Source organism: Lepidochelys olivacea, assembly GCF_965140295.1.
Source record: "Lepidochelys olivacea isolate rLepOli2 genome assembly, chromosome: 19".
Classification (NCBI taxonomy): domain Eukaryota; kingdom Metazoa; phylum Chordata; order Testudines; family Cheloniidae; genus Lepidochelys; species Lepidochelys olivacea.
This window is the reverse complement of record NC_140429.1, coordinates 18,097,715-18,104,855: the sequence shown is the minus strand read 5'-3', so window position 1 is coordinate 18,104,855 and position 7,141 is coordinate 18,097,715.

Sequence of the window (7,141 nt, the reverse complement as noted above, 5' to 3'; positions counted from 1 at the left end):
ATACTGGAATCAACACTTCTCTGCCCTTTGCCATTCCTTTTGTTTTGGATTTTCCCTATCTTTGCCTTTCTTCTTCCCATTGCATGGCCAGTCTCATCTACCTCAGCACTCAAGGGCTGCAACAGGAAGATAAACCAGTCTGAGAACCTGACTCTGGGCCCAGTTCAAATCGACAGGACTTGTCACTGGAATCAGGGACTAGGGCCTGGTTCTCCAGGCAATGAGTTTTTCCTGAGGGGATTGGACTTTTCTGGTCAGTTTCCCTTTTCAGTAGACTCCATGCATAAGATGCTCCATTGCTGCAGCATTCTTGCTTCCTGCATAGCTGCATTGGGGCTGAATGGAGCTGCTGCTAACCACCTCATGCAGCTTTTGTAGAGCAGCAAAACCCCACATTGTTTAACTTCACCAGTTGCAAAGGGCACCTCTGATCACCCAGTTGTAATGAATGACCATGGCTCCTGTTCAGCTGTGCCCTGCAAAGCTCTCCTCTCAGGGCCTATCAGCCAGGCACAATTAGAAGAAATGGTTCAGGACGCTGTTCCTAATCCCCATTCTCCTGCACACCAGGGATCTGGGCTTTTTAATGACAAGTGGACTGGTTCTTTGTCGCCTGAACAGGGGACAGTGTACTTCCTAGCCCCACACTGGAGTTGTGGGTCAGAGGGCAGAGTACTACCCTGAACCATCCACCCTACTTCTCTAGGGCCTGGGCTTCATGCTCACTGCATGAGATCACGGCTGCAGGCAACTACTCAGCACCTGAGTTGGGCTTGGGGAACTCATGGGTGCCTGAACACTTTGGGGACAGCATTGATCATGTGATCTCAGTCTCGTCTCCTCTCACATACTGATATGCAAAGCTTCAATACTTGACTGATGTTAGTGCGAAACTGCTGTCCTCCTTGCAGCTAACAGCTGTTGTTTGCCTTGTCAGCATGACTTTCAGCCTATTTGTAGGTTTCAGAGTAACAGCCGTGTTAGTCTGTATTCGCAAAAAGAAAAGGAGTACTTGTGGCACCGTAGAGACTAACCAATTTATTTGAGCATAAGCTTTCGAGAGCTACAGCTCACTTCATCGGATGCATGCTGTGGAAAGTGTAGAAGATCTTTTTATACACACAAAGCATGAAAAAATACCTCCCCCCAACCCACTCTCCTGCTGGTAATAGCTTATCTAAAGTGATCACTCTCCTTACAATGTGTATGATGATCAAGTTGGGCCATTTCCAGCGATTACAGACATGAAAGTTGCGATATTACAACAAAAAAACTTCAAATCCAGACTCCAGTGAGAGACTGCTGAATTGGAATTCATTTGCAAATTGGATACAATTAACTTAGGTTACCTTACATAATGACTTAGCCACTCCCAGTCTCTATTCAAGCCTATTTGCCCTTGTTTTTTCCTACCACCCCCCTCCTCAGACGTTCTTGTTAAACCCTGGATTTGTGCTGGAAATGGCCCAGCTTGATTATCATACACATTGTAAGGAGAGTGATCACTTTAGATAAGCTTCAGAGTAACAGCCGTGTTAGTCTGTATTCGCAAAAAGAAAAGGAGGACTTGTGGCACCTTAGAGACTAACCAATTTATTTGAGCATGAGCTTTCGTGAGCTATAAGCTGTTACCAGCAGGAGAGTGGGGTGGGGAGAGGTATTTTTTCATGTTTTGTGTGTATATAATAAGATCTTCTATGCTTTCCACAGTATGCATCCGATGAAGTGAGCTGTAGCTCACAGAAGCTTATGCTCAAATAAATTGGTTAGTCTCTAAGGTGCCACAAGTCCTCCTTTTCTTTTTGCGAACTTATTTGTACTTTCCCTTCTCGTAGGCTTACAAAGTTAGTTTGACATAAGCTGCCTTGCAGGTGCTTATGCTTAAATTTGTCTTCCACTGATGTAAGTGCCCCTTGATGTTGACATAACGCCACCACCTCCCTGAGCAGCACTGAACCATGGTTGCTGTACTGAGGTTGTTGCAGCATCAAAGTAAACCCTGCATTAACTATGTCAACCCTGACAGTCCTCCAGCAACTGTCCTACAGTGCCTGATGCTGACCTTTCTGGTCACAATTGTGCACTCCACTGCCCAGAGGTCAGGGAGACCAGAAAACTCCTTCAATCCTTTAAAGCCCTACACATTTTTGAAATGCCTTTTCCTGATTATCTAGCTTAGCAAGCACACTTAGCTGCTCGCTGGTGTTGGCACTCAGCCCCCTGTGTCAATACCCTCCAGCTGCGCTCCAGCTTGGAGCAGGCAGGAGCTGTTGGCTCTCCTGGGCCTGGGGGGAGAAGAGAGGCTGTAGACAGGTGGATGCCTGAGCAGGTTGCACGGCTGATGAAGGAGAAGGGGTGACAGGGATTAGCAGTCACATGAAAACAAAGGAAGTACAACAGGCTTATCAGGAGGCCAGCAGTCAATCCAGTGCCAAGCAGCAGACCTGCTATCACCCTGCCACACCACTGTGGATACCTCTGAGGAGCCCAAGTCCCAGGCCCCTTGAGTGAATAGCAAGGAGAGAAGAGGAGGATGGGGGAAGTGAAAGCAGGGAGTTCAGCTATGCCGAGAGTCAGGGCCTGTTTGAGACTCCACTGCAGTCCTGGCAGTTGAGCCTGGGTGAGCTTCCTTCCTCAGGTAAATGTATTTTCCATTACAATGATGGTTCCTCCAACTTAGCAGGACACAGCTATCTCCTTTTCACTATTTACTTGTACCAGAAAGTGTAGCAGTACGCAGAGAGGTTGTTTTTCATTCCCCTGTACAGTTAGGCAGGGGAAGCTGTGCAGATCAGATTCTTTAGCTACTAGAGCTGTCCCTTGAATCCTCCTGGGAGAGCTCAATAAAACATTCACGGAGGTACTTAGCAAACCTCTCCCGAAGGTTTCTAGGGATGGCAGCCTTATTGCTTCCTCCTCAGTAGGACGTTTCCCACGCCACTTAGAGATAACGTCGGCAGGCCCCATTGCAGTAAACAGTCTAGCAGCATATGCGCCCAGTGGCTTCAGGACACCAGAAGCAGCTGTGCTGTCTGCCTGTGGTCCCTTCAGGAGCGAGAGATCAGCTAGAACCACCGCCTGTGGAAAATGGTGACAGGATTCATTGCCACTGCCCTATCCTCATAGTTCCATCATCTCCCTCGTCCTTTGCGGGCCATGCTTGCAGCTGAGTGACGCCATGCACAAGGGCTCCGAGCAGAAGCGTCAGTCAGCATGTCTTGTTGAAACCTTTAGGGGAGCCAGGAAAGAGAGTTCTGAACCTTAACTTTCTCTTTCGGTTGTGACTACGCTGACAATGGTATCGCTGGGTTTTAGCTGTACCTGCTGCCATTGCAGCCTCAAGGGGATCCCCTCCCCACTGTCTGAATGTCGGAGCTAAATAAGGAGAATGAAGAGAACATGGGATGACATGTTCAGGGAGATCCTGCAAACCAGTGCTGCATCAGACTATGCACAGAGAGGGTGGATATTGCAGACTGTGTGGAGGAGGAAAGAGCAGACAGGAGAAAGACCCAGGCATCCCAGCAGGAAAAGGAGAGGGAGATGCACCAGGACATCATGGGGCTTTTCCAGCCACAAATGCAGATACTGCAGACTCTTGTGGACCTACCGGTTCATCAGCCAGGGGCTCACATCCCTTCGCAATCTATGGAGAACTCCAGTATAACACTTCCCTACACCCTTCCCCCTACTATCCCACACGGCACCAGGGAACTGCATCTCTACCCCGACCACTCCACAGCAGGGGACATCAAGGACTACCACAGCTTCACGTACACTGATGTGCGTGTGGCTAAAATGGACATGAATGTTCCTTCCCCTCTAAGATCTGTTCCATACATTAATTAAGGTTTTAAAGTATTTGCTCTTAACTTGCACAGAATTTTTTTAAAGTGTTTGTTCCTCATAAAGGTCTTTCATCTTTATTCGTTCCCAACATGCTGCAGAATGGGCAGCGGGGTCCTGAAGCACCCACTTACTGATGCCTATGCTTTGACACAGCTCACAGGATCAGTGACAAACAGTGTAATAATCATAAATGTACAGCAAGCCCCACAAATGTAATAGGTGCATTGTCTGATAGATGGGCTCCAAGCACTGCACCATTCCTCATACTCCCCCAAACTGCCAGGCTAGGTGGAGCACAGTTAGCCATAACACATTGACAGCAAAGCAAGTTTCAAAGCCTCCTTGAGCCGTTGAGCTTTTCTAATAACCCTTGTATTTGGCTGGTCAAACTTAGCTCGACCCCAGCAGAAACTTTTCTGCCTTTGCCACCCATATTTTGCAGGACCCAGCAGGAAGCTGTAACGTCGGGGTATTTTTCTCACTGAGATCCGTTCTCATGAGTAAACAAGGTCGTTGTCCCTTCAATCTACCAAAAGCACATTCAGCTCTCAGTCTTCGCCTGCTGAGCTGGTCCCTGAATCTTTTCTTAGCACGGTCAAGATGGCCAGTGCACGGTTTTGGGAGTAAGGGGTTGGCTGTGTCCTCCAGGCTCACTATTGGCATTTCAACATAACCAATGGTAATCTGCGGTCAAAAGAGAAAGTCCCTGCTTGTAGCTTTCTGAACAGTCCTGTGTCCTTAAAGATTCAAGCATCATGCACCCTCTGAGCCACCAATGTTGATGTCAGTGAAGCGTCCCTGGTGATCCGCCAGTGCTTATGTAACTTTTGAAAGGTAGCCCTTTCCGTTGATGTACTCCGTGGTGAGGTGCTCTGGTGCCAAAATAGGGATAGATGTGCCATCTATCACTCTGTTGCTGTTCAGGACACCATAGCTGCAAATCTGTCCATTATGTCCTGCACATTGCTCAGAATCACAGTCCTGTGCAGCAGGAGACAATTAATGACCTTGCATGACAGCAGCCCCACAGTGGATTTTCCTGCTCCAGAATAATTTCTGATTGGTAACAATCCAGCATTGCAAGTTTCCACCATGCAACTGCTAGTCGCTTCTCCACTGTCAGTGCAGCTCTTATTCTGGTGTCCCTGCACGGGAGACTTGGGGTGTGCTTGGCGCACAGATCCAGGACTGTGGCTTTTTGTATCTGAAAGTTTTGCATCCGCTGCTTCTCATCCCAAACCTACATTATATTGTGATCCCACCAGTCTGTGCTTATTTCTCAGGCCCAGAAGCAGCACCCCCACCCCCTTTTAGCTGCTCCATGAACACCACCAACAATCTAAGTGGTTCTTGCCCTGTCCCATGGCAATCTGACTCCAGGAAATCTTCACATTCCCCAGGGCTCTTGCAGCTCTGCAGATACCAGAGGATCATCATGCTCGTGACAGTAGTGCAGAGCTATGCAGGCTCTGTACTGCTGTCGGAGATCACAGGCAGTAACAAGTCCGATGTGGGTTTGTGGGATTTTCACAATAGATGCAAAAATGATGGGCTAGAGATGGCCTTGTTTTGTGGAGAAAGTTGCAAAACTGAAACTTGACCCCTTGTGCCCAGTCACCCGTGTGATTTGTTTCTGTCCCACCATATGTGGCCAAAACTTCCCAAAAGACAGTGCGTTGGACACGAGCAAGTTGCACACTGGCATACCTACTCATGGTACATTGCACTGTGCTTTGACACAAGTGCTTTTGGTGAGTATGCACAGCACCGTGCAAGGCACCAAGTATATGCCTACGGTGGCTTTATGCCAACATAACTTGCATGGGCAAAAGTTTGTAGGTTAACATGCCCTTCGATACGGCATGTCTCCAGTTCCCTTCAGATGAACAGGAAACTATGACAGTTGCTCAAGCCGAGTTTTGGGCCAAGGCCCCCTGCTTATGGAGCATTCCAGAAGGCTCAGTTTCCAAATCTAAATATGTCCAAGGCCGCAGTGGCAGTGAGAAGGTGGGGGTAAGCCCTGAGCATCGCCAAGGTCCCAAGGCGGTAGGATAGATATTCAGAAAGCAGTGGTACATCTAAATCATAGACTAATCTACCATAATCATAGACAAATCATAGACCTGCTTTATGATAATACCCACTGCTGCATGCCCCCCATACCATGGCCCGTCCTCTTCCAATGTAAAGCCACCTGGTAGGCAATGAGATATGCCCTCCAGGGCATGGATAATTGATGCTGCCCTTCACAAGATGCTTAGGAAGGGAGTAGAGGGTGTTGCAAGAAGAGCACTACCTTTCTTATTTAAAGTACAAATAGAAAGAAAAGCTTAACCTGTACCTTTTAGGTCAGACACCCCCAAGACTCAAAACAGGCATGGCCTTGCTTCTTATACACAATCATTACTCAAGCTGGAGTGGCTGCACAGTAAGTACCACCATGCTGGATCAGACCAAAGGTCCATCTAGCCCCGTATCCTGCCTTCTGACGGTGGCCAATGCCAGGAGCCCCAGAGGGAATGAACAGAACAGGGAATCCTCAAGTGATCTACTCCTGTTGCCCATTCCCAGCTTCTGGGAAACAGAGACTAGGGACACCATCCCTGCCCATCCTGGCTAATAACCACTTATGGAGCTATCCTCCATGAATTTATCTAGTTCTTGTTTGAACCTTCACAACATCCTCTGGCAAGGAGTTCCACAGGTTGACTGTGCGTTGTGTGAAGAAATACTTCCTTTTGTTTGTTTTAAACCTGCTGCCTATTAATTTCATTTGGTGACCCCTACTTCATGTGTTATGAGAAGGAGTAAATAATACTTCCTTATTTACTTTCTCCACACCAGTCATGATTTTATAGACCTCTATCACATCCCCCTCATTCGTCTCTTTTCCAAGCTGAAATGTCCCAGTCTTATTAATCACTCCTCATACAAAAGCTGTCCCATACCCCTAATCATTTTTGTTGCCCTTTTCTGAACCTTTTCGAGTTCCAATATATCTTTTTTTGAGATGGGGCAACCACATCTGCACACAGTTGCCAGTTTGGATGAGGAACACACACTATCTCTGGGGTCTCAGCACTTCCTTAGTTGGCTAAATTAAGTTGCCAGGTTTTGAAAACATTTCTCCCCTGGACTGAGACTGTCTCAGTTTCCACCTGATTTCACAAGGGAAATACTGTTCATAGTCTCTGGGGTTTTGTAACTTCATGGGCAGAGCGATCAGTGATGCAGAGGTTCCCAATGGCATAAAGTCCAGCTAGTCAGAGCTGGAGTCAAACTCACAACAAAT